The following is a 17,112-nucleotide window of genomic DNA, read 5'->3' as shown; positions in this document are numbered from 1 at the left end:
CTTTTGGTACATACGATTTTTTTTATTTCATTATGACCAAGAATCAACGATTCCGGGGTTTTAAAAATGTTTTAATCCGTTCACCGTGTGAGTCAAATAATGCTGTATTGTAATAGTTCAGACTTTTAGAGACGCAGTGATAAAAATTTTATTTTTTATTATTTTTACATTGTGCTTGGGGAAAAATGGGAAAAGGTTTTTTTTAACTTTTAATATTTTCTTATACTCCTGAAAATGTATCTAACTTTTTTTTTTTACACATTTTATTAGTTTCCCTAGGGGACTTGTACCAACGATCATTAGATTGATGGTACAATACACTGCAATACATAGATGAGTTACGGAAACAGCGTAACTCTCTGAGCTACGCAGTTTCCATAACTCCCATAGTAGTGAATGGCAGTTACAGAAGCAGCGTAGCATGATACGCTGTTTCCGTAAATACTATTCAGTTCTATGGGAGTTATGGAAACTGCGTAGCTCTGCGAGTTACGCTGTTTCCGTAACTTGACCATGTACGCTGCTTAGCTACAGAGTTCCGGAAACAGCGTAGCTCGCTATTGATCATGGCATTTAACTACTTCAATGACCAGGAACAGCGCCATCGCTGTTCCTGACCATTAGAGCAGCGTATCAGCTGTTGACAACAGCTGACACCTGCAGTGTATGGAGCGGGCTCAGCGCGTGAGCCCACTACAGTCCAAACATCATCTCCTCCCCCCTCCGTGATGCGCCGGCACATCATGGGTCGCGAAGAGGTTAAGTAAGAAGTGGTCATGGGGCCCGGGGCTGCCGGGTCCCTTAAATGTTGACTATAAGACGCAGGAACTTTTTAGAACGATTTATTCTTGCTAAAATCTGCGTCTTATAGTCCAAAAAATACGGTATATAGAATAAAATCTAGTAACTTAAATGTTTTTTCTCGTCTCAAAAATGTATGACATACCCACAGAATATGCCACAAATCCAGGATAGATGAGGGCCCCTCCTCTTGGACCTCACCTATCACAAGAACAGGTGTTTCCTTTCCCTAGTTTGGCAATGCAAAGTGGACGCCAGCAATGCCTGAAATGGAAAAACCCAGGCACAAACAAAAAATCCCGTTATTTGCCAGGATTAGAGCCTGTTTTTCACTTCTCAAAAAAGCTTAAAGAGTAATTAAACTTTCAAAAAACTTTTAACATGTCATAGTCAGATGTCAGAAGTTTTGATTGGTGGGGGTCCGAGCACTGAGACCCTTACCGATTGCTAAAATGAAGCGGAGGAAGTGCTCTGGTGATCGCTGTGTTGCTTTGTTTCTGATCGGCTTTTCTCGGAAGGCCGAGCAAGCGGTCAATAGAAAGTCTATGAGCCCGTACACCGCTCACTCAGCTGTAAAGAGCTGGGCTTCCTTGACATGTCTTTTTTTTCAACTATTTCTGCAGAACTGCAGCATTTTTCAAGTGTTGCAAAGAACTTTTAAAAAAACCCTGTGACAGATGATTGTATCCCCAGAGTACAGTCACACGCAGCGTATTTCTGCAGCGTAAAAATAAGCTGCAGAAAACTGTACAATGACCAATGTGAAAAATATTCCGCAAATCAGAGAGATTTCTCATTTTCGTGCGTTGCGGAATATTTTTCCTATAGGCTTACTTTGTAAAGCTACGTGTGACCCCAAGGCCACTTTTACACGGAAGTACTTTGGTTAGTATTTGAAAGCTAAAACTAGAAGTGGATCCAAATCACGGAAGAGGAGCAAATCTTTCCATTATACGTTTTCTCTGTGTGGCCATGTTCACACAAGGCGGTAACGCTGTTTAAAAGCACAAAGTGTATCCGTCCTGGAACCCACAGGGAATTCCGCACCAAATTGTGGTGCAGTTATTCAGGCAGAATCTCCGCTGCGGAAAACAGTGGTTGAAAAATAAAAACGTTCATACTTACCCCGTTCTCTCTTGTCATTGCGACACTTTCTTCTATTCTCTTCCAGGACGGCCTGGGTTAACCCTGCAAACAAAAAAAAAAATTATTTCTAAATTGCGATTTTTGTGGCGAAAACGCAGCTTTTCCGCTGCAAAAATCTCAACATTTGCTATGAATTCAATGGAGAAAACCCACAACAGAAAAGCAGTGAATGTTGCAAATTAAAAAACCGCACCACCGGTCAATCTATAATTGGTTTATCGGTAAATATTTTTTCGGCAGCGTGTAGATGAGATTTGTTCAAATTCGGATGTAAAATATTAACCAAAATATTGCCGTGTGACAGTGGCCTTTGGCCATGTTCAGATGTGGGGGTCTCAGTGCTCAGACCCCCAACGATCAATACTTTTGACATGTCACTATGACATGTCAGAAGTTTTTTGAAAGATTATTTACCCTTTAAATGTCACAACATATCATTTATTGTGCTCTAGATAAGTATATAGTACAAATAAGTGATGTATTAAGAAACACATACCTAAAACATTTGTACAATATATCCTTATACCCTTCATTGCAATGCGCTGTGCCCTTTACCAATTACTGGTAGATGTAAGGCAACGTAAATATGCATTTCTAAGACTCCTATAAATATGGCACACAGCCAATAAAATGTTCACGGATAAAAGATTGATCTAACAATAAAATAAAAATAGACAGCACTCACGTCTTGATACAAATAAATATAGTGTTTTTATATCTGGTCGTGCAACGTTTGCACGAGCGGATTATAAACCATTATATTTACTATGCATCAAGTGAGTGCTTCTATTTTTTATTTTATTGTTGGATGTTATTCTGAGGTTATCGCATGATATTGAAATTTGGCATTGAATGCTGTCATCAATTTTTTTCTACTTTTTGCACAGATAAAACGTTCATGGGGAAAAAAACAATATTTATACATGCTAGTTTTTGAACTTTGAACTCACTATAATGTATGTTTTCAATATAGTTTTTAGTTGTCTTTTTAAACTAATAACAGAAATCAAGACATTTACTGTTTTGGTTTAACTGCCCGATCAGATGCCCGGAATCTATATTTAAGTACATAGATGTGCACATTTAAAAAGCAAGGCTGCCATCTTGTGTCCATGTTATATATTGCAGTTAGAATTGTTTTTAGCCCCTCTGTACTTCTCATCGGTTCCATTATCTGTATACCACTACTGCCTCAATCAGAAAGATCCTGGTACAAGAACAGTCTACTATGGAATTCCCAAGTCTCATGCAGCAATTTGCCAGCATTTGTGTTATTTCTAAAGGATAGCATGCGGGAGATTTAAGACCCATGCACACGACCGTAGATTTTGTCTGTAATTAACGGTCCGTAATTATGGACCCATTCATTTCTATGGCCGACGGACACATTCCCATATAGAAGGTGCCTGTGCCGTAGAAACCTTGCGTAAAAATAGGACATGTCCTATTTTTTTATTTTACGCACCGTTCTCCCTTACATTATAATGGGAGCACGGTCTGCAAATGCGGGCGACTGTCTGCGGCTGTCTGCTGCCGGCCGTGCCCGTAATTACGGACCATGATTACGGGCACGGTCGTGTGCATGGGGCCTTACTGTATCAATGCAATTTGTTTTTTATTTGAATTCAATCAAAGAACATATTGTAAGCCAGTGATGATTTCAAATGATGCACTTTATCCAACACTTGCAGTATCTGGGCTGTAGTTTTATAGATATTATTGGTGGCTAGCTGATTGTATAATCTGTAAATTATGTATCATACGTATTCCTTATATAAAATAATGCAAGACGTATATAAAACGCACATTTGCACACACGCGCATATACATCTTGTGTTCCTGGGACCACTCAGTTTAAAAAAAAAAAAAATTCTACTCTGCTATACCAATACATATTCCATAATAATATTAGAAATAAAACGAGGAACATCGAATTGGTTTATTTGCGGATGACGTTTTAATTGTACATTCAAATCCTGATATTTCATGGCAAACATTGCAGACAGATCTGTCATTGATCCAACATTTCAAGAGGGTCTCGTATTATAAGATTAATCTTCGCAAGTGTCAAATTCTTAATCTTAGTATCCCTCTAAAACAAAGGAACTTCTTAGCAAACAAGTACAATTTCCTTTTGGTTAAGGACGAACTGTCCTATTTAGGGATCAAACTTACATCCCCCTACAAATCTATTTAACTCCAACTTCCTTCCTCTGTTGGCAACAATTAAAACAGACCCAGATAACCTTCGAACTCAAGGTATCTTGTGGTTAGGCAAAATAGCTGCAGTAAGGGCTTATTCACACGAACGTATAATACGTCTGTGCTACGCGCGTGGAAATCACGCACGTCGCACTGACCTATGTTATTGAATGGGGCCGTTCAGACCGTCAGTGAATTTCACGCAGTGTATGTGCGCTGCGTGAAATGCACGACTTGTCCTATATTTGGCCGTGTTTCGCGCTGCACGCACCCATTGAAGTCAATGGGTGCATGCAAATCGCGCTCGGCACACGGAAGCACTTCTGGTTGCCGCACGTGATTCGCGCAACATCAGTAAAATGAATGAATGAAAACAGAAAAGCACCATGTACTTTTCTGTTTACAAACATAAAAACAGAGTGTCATAATGATGGCGGCTGCGCGAAAATCACGCAGCCACGCATCATATGCTGATGACACACGGACCTTTTGCGCGCGCAAAACGCAGCATTTTTTGCGCGCACAAAATGGACACGTCCGTGTGAATAAGGCCTAAAAATGATACTTCTTCCAGAAACACTTTATTTATTCTGTATAGACCAGTGTTCATTCCTGTTTCATACCTAAAGCAGCTCCATAGATTAATCTTACAATTCCTATGGAAGAAAAAGAGATCAAGGATCAAAGCAGACATTTTACATCTGCACCCCGAATTAGGTGGTCTCAGTTGCCCTTCTAATCTGCAATATTACAGGGCTGCTATTTTGGATTACCTACGTCCATTATGGTCTAATGACCAATCCAAAAGATGTGTTCAAATCTAAATGCACTTACTAAAAATTTCTCACATAAAGCATTTTCTTCTAGCTGTTTCGCAATTGAATCACTCTCGACATCAAATATTATCCATTTAATGTGGTTCTGCTAGCAGCCGCTATGGCTGCTACAGTGGTAGCGACGCCACGTTCAATAGTATCTGCGTCCTTAGGATGCAGATACTATTGAAGGCCATGTCAGAGCAGGGAGGTAGCTCCCTACTCTGTCATTTACTAGGCTACAGACTCCAAGGCAGAGTGCTAGTAGCGCTTTGCCCAGGACTTTGGCTCTGGGGTTGACGCTATATGTGACCCATATATGGACAGTGATGCCAGGAGTAGAGAAGGAGTCCCAGGCAGAATGCTTGAAGTGGTTCTGCTCCGGGACTCCTTCTCTGGAGAAGCCCCTGACATCACTGTCCATATATGGACAGTGATGTCAGGAGCAGTGCAGTGTCCCAGGTAGAGTGCTAGTAGTGCTCTGCCCGGGACTTTGGCTCTGGGGTTGCCCTTGACATCACTATCCATATATGAACAGTGATGTCAGGGACTTCCCCAGAGCCGGAGTACCGGAGCAGAGCCTTTACTAGCACTCTGCCCAGGACTTCAGCTCTGCTCCGGACATCACTATCTATATATGGACAGTGATGTCAGGAGCAGAGCAGGAGTCCCAGGCAGAGTACTAGTATCGCTCTGCTCAGGACTATGAGAACACTGCCCCTGACAACACTGTCCATATATTGACAGTGACATAAGGGGCTCCTCCTGAAGCTAAGGGAGCACCAAAGACGCTACCTCCAGGGAGGGGCGCTGTGTGGCACTACCAGGGAGGGAGGCTGTGTGGCATTACCTGGGAGGGGGGCTTTGTGGCACTACCAGGGGGGTTGTGTGGCACTACAAGGAAGGGGGGGCTGTGTGGCGCTACCAAGGGCCCACATAAACCTGGAGCTGGCACTGGTCATTGGTATGACATAATGCAACATGGTATTCAGAGGATGTATGATTCTAAGAGGGATGTACGTGTGAGTACTAACTGATGCATAGAATCCTAGTGGCTATGATTGACCCACTGAAATCAATACCTCCTGACTGATGTGTAGAACCCTAGTGGTTACAATAGGACCACTGGAGCGCCATTACATAGGCCAGCAGAAGTACTATGGTAAGTGTCTACCCCTCTGCCCCAATAAAGTTTATATTAGCTATATAAATTTGATGCATAGTAGTCTGTGGGTACCACTTTTCAGCATACTCTATTATATGTCCTGTCTGCATAATTTTCTACTGACTTTAATACAGTGGTCCCATTGCAACCACTAGGGTTCTACTCATCAGTCAGGAGGTGTTAGACCTCCCACCCATGGATGTTTTATACGCTGAAATAAAAGGATTTTAATGCAGGATGGTGAGTTGCCGCTTTTTTGCTTTTCATTCTTCTTCAGATTGTTAAATTCTAAAATTGTGCCAATTTGTGGTACAACCACTTGCCGGATTGACTTCACCTATATCGTAGGGTCAACAAATAAGACATATAATAATGGAAATGCAATAATGCATAATATAATAATGCCAACATTTATCACAACTTGAGAGACTCAATATTAAAAGGTGCATCGTTATCTTGGTAATTGAGTTCTCAGTGGCATACATATCTTCTGATAATTTATGTATAATTGGTTTTAGATAGAGAAAACTATCTATCTATCTATCTATCTATCTATCTATCTATCTATCTATCTATCTATCTATCTATCTATCTATCTATCTATCTATATCTATCTGTTTATCTATCTATCTATGTATCGTATATGTATCTATTTCATATTTATCCATATATATATACTTGTCATAAGTTATATAAAGATGTAAGTTAATCTCCTAATTAGCTCACTTCCAGCAAAGGCTGACCTAGAAACCCAGCACATTATTTAATATTGTATTCAATAAATCATGATCAGATCACAAATTAAAATAATTATACTTGTGTAATTACTTAGGTGAAATTGTCTGTAGGGATAAAACAGAAGAGTAAAACTTCAAATTTAATTAAGAGGAAAATCCTTGATATATACAATTATTTTCATCATGGAAAAAAGATAAAACTAATAATGATTACACAAATAGGAACATATAATAATATTTTGTTATTTAAGTTTTAGATTCACACTCTTCAATGACACAGCACATACAGTAGGATATAATTATGCTTAATGTAAATATCCAGCCCTGAATACTATTTTGTTTCTATTAAGGCCTCATGCCCACTTCAGTTTTTTTCTTCAGGGTGCTATTCGTGTTTTTTAACAGATAGCACCCTGAACCCATTCATTTCTATGGGGCCATGCACACTTCCGTTGTTTTAACGGTTTTGTTCGTCCATTCTGTCAAAAGTAGTGCATGTCCTACTTTTGTCCGTCGTTCAGTGACCGTGTGGCGCATTAAGTCTATAGGTCCGTCAAAGTAACGCACGGCACACGGTTTTTCACGGATCCGTTGCTAAGCAATGGCAGGGCATGCCAAAGTTCCCTGCATTTAACACACAAGATGGATTTTAACAGACGATTTAAACCGGAAGTCAAACGGAAGCACAGCATCCGTTTAAAATGGAACAACGGAATGGACGCGGAGTGATAACGGAAACTACACGGATGTCACAACAAACACACAGATCCATTTTAAACGGACGTGAAAATGGTGAAGGATGTGTGCATGAGGCCGTCTAAATAGGTTTACAATTTTGTGCTGATTAATTTGATAATAAATCTTTATAGCTGTCGGAGTTGCGTTTTTCTGATACAAAGCTCCAAATCCCCTGCTTAGATGCATATTCATAAATGCTAAAATTCAGACGGCCTCCATTTTTTTATGCACTGAACTCAATAATAAAAACCTGTGAGCTATAGGACTCCCCCTACTGGCGGCTATAAATAGCCAGAATTTAAACATTTAACACTATGTCTATGCAGAAGATATGAAGCTCTTTATCTGAAAATACAGCTTCCACCTTTAGAGATGTATCATTACACTAATCAGCACAGTATACAGCACCTAAAAGGTGGATATTGACTTTATAGGAAAGGGCTATACTTACACACAGTGAATGAAAGAAATTTGATACATAACGGGTGAAATAAATAATTTTGGAACAAAATGCAATCCCAAATAAATATATTGAGATTCTGTAAATACAAATACATAAAGAAAAATGTGGTTGATTGCACGCATGTAGATAATACTTAGTCAACTTAATCTCTATTCACATTACCATTAAGAGCCTACTTCAGGTGGGTTTCGTTGAGGTCACTGTCACTTTTGACAGCAAGAAGAGAGCATTTAACTCTATTCTTGCAATCAAAAGAAGAAAACATTAAGAGAACCCCGCCAAACAGATACCGATTCATTGGTCTCCGTTTTGTTCCATTGTATGACAGAATCTTGACAGCATTATGACTCCCATTATAAATAATAGTAGTGTGAACAGAGCCAAAGACTGAACTTTAATGGGGCAACCAGCTTCTGAGCCGGTGCCATCCATTTGTCGTAAGTATACGACATTTTGTGGTAAGCACTGGCTTTCCATGATGTATACTTACGACAAATGTTGGGAAGTGGTTAATACAGTTTAATGAACACTAAATGTCCCTTTACATGTGCCATTGATAGGGCAAACAAGCATTTACACGAACGCTTGTTACCGGTCATTGCCCTGTGTAAACCATTAGCCGATAAAGGGGCAAACCCTTGTTTATTGGCTGATCTGCTAGTTTATGCAGCAGAAAATATTATCGTTGTCGGCAATACATCTCCCTGTGTAAACAGAAGATGTGCTGCCGATGTGATGGAAAGGAGCAAAAAAGCGCAATCGACAAGCTATCTCGTTGATCGGTGCTCGTTTTCACGGCCCGTATCGGGCAGTGTAATAGGACCTTAACTTTTAAAACAACTTCTGCTAATCTAATAGTATTTGTGATATAGATAACCTTTGTAATTTACTTACTATTAAAATGTAGTTGTTTTATCCATGCAAATTCTGTGTGAAGTTACTGCCATTAGGTGTCTCTCATCCGGTAATCTGCTGTCCAATCCCTGTTGTCAAGCAAAGTCTATCCCTGGTTACAGAGCCGAATTGACAGGCTGTAGAAGGTGGGGGGTGTCTCTTTACTGCCTGCCTATACAAGTCTATGGTGACGGGAGGGGGTGCAAGAGGAGGGAGTAAGGACAGAAAGAGACACAGCCCCAAGACACACAGCCCCATAAGAGACATGTTGCCCATACAAGTTTATGGGGAGGGGAGAGGAGAGCAGGTGGAGGAAGCAGGAACAGAGTAAGAAAGAAAAGGTCCTTCTGGTAACATTTTTTTATATCACCCCATTGCTGGGTTCTCATCTAGAGAAGAATTCTCCTGTTTTATGTGTGATGTGTATAGAAGACATGATAGAAGTCAGGCTCCACTGAATAGCTCAGAGACAATTCAGAATAAGAGAGATAGCCTACAGAGGGGAAAACTGCTAAACAAAATGTAGGATACAAGGCATATAATGGCCAGAAATAGTGTTATTCCTCATGTACACACATATGACCGCTTATTCTAAAAAGTCACCTGAAAAATTAGGTACGCTTTGGGGAAACATATAATTTAACCATAAAGTTGTCTGTTGACAAAAGATTGTGTAACAAAGTTCTACTTACTTTTGAAAGGAAAGCATTAGATGCAGTAACTAGTATTGTCAAAATATAATCTCCTAATCATTTTAGGATATTGCCAATATGTAAACTAAAAAAATAGAATGTCTAGGATTTTGTGAAAGTCAGGGGTCCATAAAGTAGAGTTAGGTCTTTCAAAATGAAATTCACAGACAATAATTCAATGTCAAGCCGTTGCTGACCGCTGATGGGGCAAAGAGACATATACTATTAACCAAATATTTTTGTATGCCTTACCAAAGTGGTTTGAAAGGAACAGGGGAGAATGTGGATTCATGTTAACTAAGTAGATATGGTCTATATCCTACATCCCATGGACATCTTTGACAGGTACAACATAATTTTTACATATTCTAGTGGTTAAAAGGTTGTGAAACGCGCGTCGAGGTGTCTCTTGGTATAAAATCTAGATCTAGATATATATATATATATATATATATATATATATATATATAGGGGTTACCTTTAGTTAAAAAAAAGTTTCAAGCAGCAATTATTTCATCCATTTTCAAACTCCCTGATATGCATTTTGCAAGCTGCTCCTAGTTTCAAACATGGCTCACCTGGATATGTCCCACTCAATAACACATGCTGGAAGAGTGTTCTATGAATCCAGAATGTTGCTTCCTTCACTAGTTCTGATTTCCTAGCACAGATTAATTCATGTAATGCTTCCCCCTTGTGCAGACACTGATACAGCACACATGTGATCTCCTCTCCCCGCTGCAGAAACTGAAGTGTGATCCCCTCTTCCTCCCTGCAGACTCTACCATGTGTTTTCCATCAATACACTATGATACAGCCCGTGAGCTCTCCCTGTAGACTGGTGTTTGTTTTTTTTATGAAATGCAGCATTTTTTATGAAATGCAGTATGATTACTTATAAGGAACGCTTTTGAATATTTTTTTAGTGAAATAAAAAGAAACTCTTTTCACAAAATACATATGTTAAATTTATATGTAAGTTACTAGACATTGGCAATACTTACCTACTATTTATTTTGCTCAGTATTTGCTGGTTGGCTGCTTTTTAGCTCTGCTTTATTAAGGCACATCAGTTGTTGGTGATTCTTGCTCCACTGCATTATCTATTTGCGGTCTGAGGCAGTCTGAAATCTTTTTTATTTACTAGGCGGCTGCTCTGCTGCTCATTCGATCCTTACACTACAGATCTGCTTGCTTAAATTGGCTGCTGTGTGTATAATGATATGAAACTACCTGTAAGGTATGCCAGTGAGAAAAGAAGATTATTGTAACTACTACATAAAGTAGTCTCAATAAACGGGAATCATGGAGATCCTCTTCTTTAAAGAGGCTCTGTCACCACACTATAAGTGTCCTGTCTCCTATATAAGGATATCGGCGCTATAATGAAGGTGACAGCAGTGCTTTTTATTTAAAAAAAAAAAAGATCTATTTTCACCACTTTATTTAGCGATTTTAGATTTATGCTAATGAGTTGCCTAATGCCCAAGTGGGCGTGTTTTTACTTTAGACCAAGTGGGCGTTGTACAGAGGAGTGTATGACGCTGACCAATCAGCGTCATGCACTTCTCTCCATTCATTTACACAGCGCATAGGGATCCTTTTAGATCACTATGTGCTGTCTTATACTAACACATTAACAATACTGAAGTGTTTAGACAGTGAATAGACATTCCACGGGATTTCTATTCACAATCTCTGCACTTCGTTACTGTTTCTGTGGTAGTTACAGCAGACGAAGCGTGATCTCGCGAAATTACGCTGTAGATCACAGGTTACAACGAGATTACGCTTGCTCTGCTGTAACTACCACAGAAACAGTAACGAAGTGCACAGATTGTGAATAGACATCCCGTGGAATGTCTATTCACTGTCTAAACACTTCAGTATCGATAATGTGTTAGTATAAGGCAGTACATACTGATCTAAAAGGATCCCTATGCGCTGCCTAAATGAATGGAGAGGAGTGCATGACGCTGATTAGTCAGCATCATACACTCCTCTGTACAACGCCCACTTGGTCTAAAGTAAAAACACGCCCACTTGGGCATTAAGCAACTCATTAGCATAAATCTAAAATCGCTAATAAAGTGGTGAAAATAGATTGTTTTTTAAAAATAAAAAGCACTGCTGTCACCTTCATTATAGCACCGATCTCCTTATGTAGGAGATAGGGCACTTATAATGTGGTGACAGAGCCTCTTGAAGGTGCAAATAAGTTTGGGTTTATAGCATTTAGCAATGATTTCCTATTGCAATCATCAAAGTACTATAAAAGTAATCCATCTTCTTGGTGTTGTTTGTATGAACTGAGTCATAAGATTTAACCCACAAGTACTTTTTTCTGTTGTAGAACTAGAAGAACCCAGAGGGGAGCCATCAATTGTAACATCAAAGAAAGGTATGGGCTTAGCAAATTGATTTGGTAAGCAAGATAATAATTACCCCATAACTGTCACATAACTGTCTGTCTGTAAAGGATTCCTTTTTGCCAGTTTAGGGTTAGCGCTGGCAGTGCCAAGGCGTGGAGTCCAACAGGCCCCTTCGTTCTTAACATGGAACCCCGTAAGGGACGTGCAGTTCATAGCGTTCTAACTGCCGTTTAACGTAATTTGTTGGAGACAGGCAGATGACTGTGTGAGGATGCAGTGCCTAAGCGAGACAAGAAAATAGTTAAACAAAGCCGAGGCTAGGGTCACAAGCAATGGTTCAGAAACTGAGTCACTAACTAAGCTCAAGTACACAGTGGCGGATTAAGTAGACCATGGGCCCTGGCCTGTTATCCAAACTTGGGCCCCCCTTCTCCACCGCCGCCCTCTAACTATTGTTAACACTTCCTTTTTGTCCAGACATTAACAAATGGGTGTTACTACTCCCCTTGTCAAAAGGCTGTGTCCCCACATACTGACAGTCTCCAACCATCGCTGACAGTATCGCACCGTGTAGGGACACATTCTCCTGACAAGGGGAATAGTAACACTTATTTGTCTATCAGTCCTGTACTGCACAAAGACTTTGTGAAATACAAGGATTTCCTATAATAAACATGTCAGTAGAGATGACAGATTGTCTATAAACCTAGTGATTCACAGGTGACGACGTAGTTTTTTTCCTCTTTTCTTCTCCATCCAGTCCAGACTTCATGACGACTTTTCCCGGCCATAACCCATTTCTGCAGAATTTGCCACTCGGATGTCTTTGGCTCCTCACTTTTCCAACATTTCCACACCTATAAAAAAACATAATATTATCATGGTGCCACACACTTTGCCCCTAAATATAATAGCACCAAACACTGCGCCCCTGAATAAAATAGTACAAACACTGTGCCCCTAAATATTATAGCACCATAGACTGCGCCCCTGAATATAATTGTGTCAAACACTGTAGATAGCACCACACACAGCCCCCTGTAAATAGCGCTACACAGTCCTCCCCCTCTGTAAATAGCATCACATAGCCCTCCCCCTCTTGTATATAGTGCTACACAGCAATCCCCCTTAGATATAGTGATACACAGCGCTCCCTTCTATATAGTGCTATACAACAATCCCCCCATTGTATATAGTGCTACACAGCGTCTCCCCCATTGGACCTGCAGCTCTTGTAATTGCTCAGTATAATGTCCCCCATAGCTGCCCCCACAGTATATTGCCACCCATAGCTGCCCCCACAGTATAATGCCCTTCATAGCTGCCTCTACACAGTATAATTTTCCCCTTAACTGACCCTACACAGCATAATGCCTCCATAGCTGCGACACAATATAATGTCCCCATACCTGCGACACAGTATAATGTCCCCATAGCTGCGACACAGTATAATGCCTCCATAGCTGTGACACAGTATAATGTCCCCATAGCTGTGACACAGTATAATGCCTCCATAGCTGTGACACAGTATAATGCCCCCATAGCTGCTACACAGTATAATGCCTCCATAGCTGTGACACAGTATATTGCCTCCATAGCTGCTACACAGTATAATGCCTCCATAGCTGTGACACAGTATATTGTCCCCATAGCTGCGACACAGTATAATGCCTCCATAGCTGCGACACAGTATAATGCCTCCATAGCTGCAACACAGTATAATGCCCTCATAGCTGCAACACAGTATAATGCCTCCATAGCTGCTAGACAGTATAATGCCCCCATAGCTGTGACACAGTATAATGCCTCCATAGCTGCAACACAGTATAATGCCTCCATAGCTGCAACACAGTATAATGCCCCATAGCTGCGACACAATATAATGCCTCTATAGCTGCGACACAGTATAATGCCCCCATAGCTGTGACACAGTATAATGCCCCCATAGCTGCTACACGGTATAATGCCTCCATAGCTGTGATACAGTATACTGCCTCCATATGTACGCACCTAATAAATAAAAAAACATACTTACCTATCCCGGTTCCCACGACGGTGGGGGATGCTTCTCCTCCTCTGCACTGTGCTGTGAGTGACTCCATGCAGACAGGCACGATGACGTCACTACATCGCGCCTGCCTGCACCGAGCCGCTCACGGCAGAGTGAATGCTGGAGCGAGGCTCCAGCATTCAACCCAACTGAATCTGCGTCCTGCGGACGCAGATTCAGTTGGAAGCGGGACAGCATGGCAGCTAGCAGCGCTGCATAGTTTTGCGGTGTGTGCGGTTATTATAATCCGCATTCATCATTGCAAGTACACGAATAGTTAATTACAGGTGCTGGAACAAGACTTCTGGAGGCAGGATGGGACCTATCACTCTAGCATCTTCTGGTGCTCAGAAAGACTCTTACAAAGGCAGTTCAATTGAATCATGTGGCACAGAGGGAGGTCTTCTAATTTGGTGGTTGTTTCGCATGCTCGCCGATAGAGGGAGCTCTGATGTGTAGTACTACATTTTGATCACTTGAGGACGCTTCAGCTCTGGAAATGGCTGAAGGCGCTTTGCACCGATTTGTTACAATAAGTCATATAACTATTTTTTCCCTTCTCCGTGAAATCTATAAGGTTTAAGCTTTAAATATGAAAATTCCTGAAATATTCCATCCCTGTTTCTGCAGATCACTTTCCAGGTTTAGACTGGATTCCCACATCGCGTATTTGTTGCAGATTTTAGTGCAGATTTTGATGTAGATTTTTTAACTAAAGCCAGAAGTGGATCCAGGAGGAAGGAGAAGTATAAGTTCTTCCTTTATATTTCTCATTCCTTTCTAAAGCTCTTCTGCTATGGCTCAAAAATCTGCATCAAAATCTCCAACAAATAGGCAATATGTGAATAGGCTTATTATGACTAAAGGGCAGGGGATGTAATGTGAGATGACTGCTCCATTGTACTGCTGGAGGTGTAGATAAGACAGGACAGTAAAGGTCCTATTAGACAGAGTGATTATCATACAAATTTTTGTATAATTGTTCGAATATAAGAGATATTCGCCATGTGTAATAGCATGCAACGATCGAGCGATGAACGATAAATCCGTGGATTGTCCACATCTATCTGGGTGAAAGATAGGACCTTAACACTATATACACACAGATAATACTTTGTATGCATCTCACCTGTCATTCCCTGATCTCTGGGGAGGGGGCTGTACCCCATCATTTTCTCAAGAGTGTATTAGTCTATTGGTATTACTCTGAACATTAAGGGTATGTTCACACGCATACAGAGCTGTTTTCAAGGGAAAACAGCTCCTGACTTCAGACGTTTTTTTTACGTTTTTTGGAGCTGTTTTTCTATAGAGTCAATGAAAAACGGCTCCAAAAACGACCCAAAAAGTGACATGGACTTGTTTTTCACGGGCGTCTTTTTACGTGCCGTTTTTGGAAAACGAGGAGTAAAAAACGGAACATAACGCCATATTTCCCATTGAAATGAATGCGCAGATGCTTGTAGGCGTTCTGCCTCCGATTTTTCAGCCGTTTTTCGGGACTTTTACAGCCTGAAAAATGGCTGAAAACACTACGTCTGCACATACCCTAAGTCTTATTCGTTACAGCTGCCATAAAGCACACACAATGCTATATACGACAATGCAGGAAGGAGGAAGGATGTGTGTTCCCTCACTATGGCAGCCCCTTGTAGTTTTTTTTATTTTATTTTGTAATATAAAGTAGTTATAACGTTTAGAAGAAATATTAAATATAAGGCTCTGTTCAAATCTGTGTTGGGGTCCCATTCTGACGTTCCGTCTGAGCTTTCCGTCAGAACGAGACCCTGAACAGACACAAACCATGAAATCAGTGGTGATGGAAATGGAAACCTCTGGTTTCCGTTCGTATCAATTTGTGTGTGTTCAGGGTCCCGTTCTGACGGTAAGCACTGACGGAACGTCAGAACGGGACCCCAACGCAGATTTCAACAGAGCCTAATATTTAAGAATACCTATTTGCCTGGTAGTATTAACATTGTAAAATGTTTCACTTTACAGCAAAACTTTTGAGAAGGAAGAAACCAAGTATGTCTATAAAGTACATTAATATTCAGCTGCCAATTACAGCGGAATGCCTGGGCCTTACTAACAAAGCTTTGCTGAGCTATCATCTTATGTGGCATTTATTCAAATCAGGGGCAGATTGCAAATCATCTGGGGACCCTGGCAATAGAGGTTACAGGTCCTTTAACATCTACGATACAATTTACTTATTTATAGTTTTTTTTAACTTATTACTTTTTTGTTATGATGAAATTTACGGGTTCTCCCAGTTTTACAAACCCCACTCCGCCAAACTGCAAAAAAATAGGAAAATCAATTTGTAATACACCTAGGGTCAGTTCACACAGTTTTTTTACACGTTTTTTGACGCGGAAACTGCGCCAAAAAACAGCCGAAAATTCCTCCCACTGATTTCAATCAGATACATTTTTGACCGTAAGGTCTCCATTATTTTGGACAGAATCAATAGCATAGTCGACTGCGCTATTGATTCCGTCAAAAAAACTGAAACTTTACGTAACGGAGAGAAACGGAAACCATTAGCAATGGAAGCATTACCATTGAAATCAATAGTAATACAAACAGAAAGCTATGGTTCCCGTTTGGTTTCCGTTCGTGGGTTCCCCTAACGGAAAGGTCTGATGGAACCCACGAACGGAACCCCGACGCAGATGTGAACGAAGCCTTATTTACCCACTACCAGCATTCAGGTGAAACATTACAGCATGTGGCAAAAGCAGGCAGGAGAGAACATGCTGTTTGGGTGAAGGACATTGTAAAATTAATATTATTATCACTAGAAATAATGTTAAAAGATTAATTTAGTGTTTTTTATTTAGCTTATAAAAGATACATTTTTAATTTCCTCTACGGCAGAAAACTATGTCATGGATGGCAGCAAGTAGACTCTTAGCAAATAATGTCTCTGTGAATTTGATTACAAAATTGCTTCTCTGCAAGGCCTCCTTCACACACAGAATTTTTCTGGCGCTTTAAACTGCATCAAAAAACGCTTCTAAAAACGCTATCG

The sequence above is a fragment of the Rhinoderma darwinii genome, chromosome 4, assembly GCF_050947455.1.
Source record: "Rhinoderma darwinii isolate aRhiDar2 chromosome 4, aRhiDar2.hap1, whole genome shotgun sequence".
Taxonomy (NCBI): domain Eukaryota; kingdom Metazoa; phylum Chordata; class Amphibia; order Anura; family Rhinodermatidae; genus Rhinoderma; species Rhinoderma darwinii.
Note: the sequence above shows the minus strand (reverse complement) of the source record.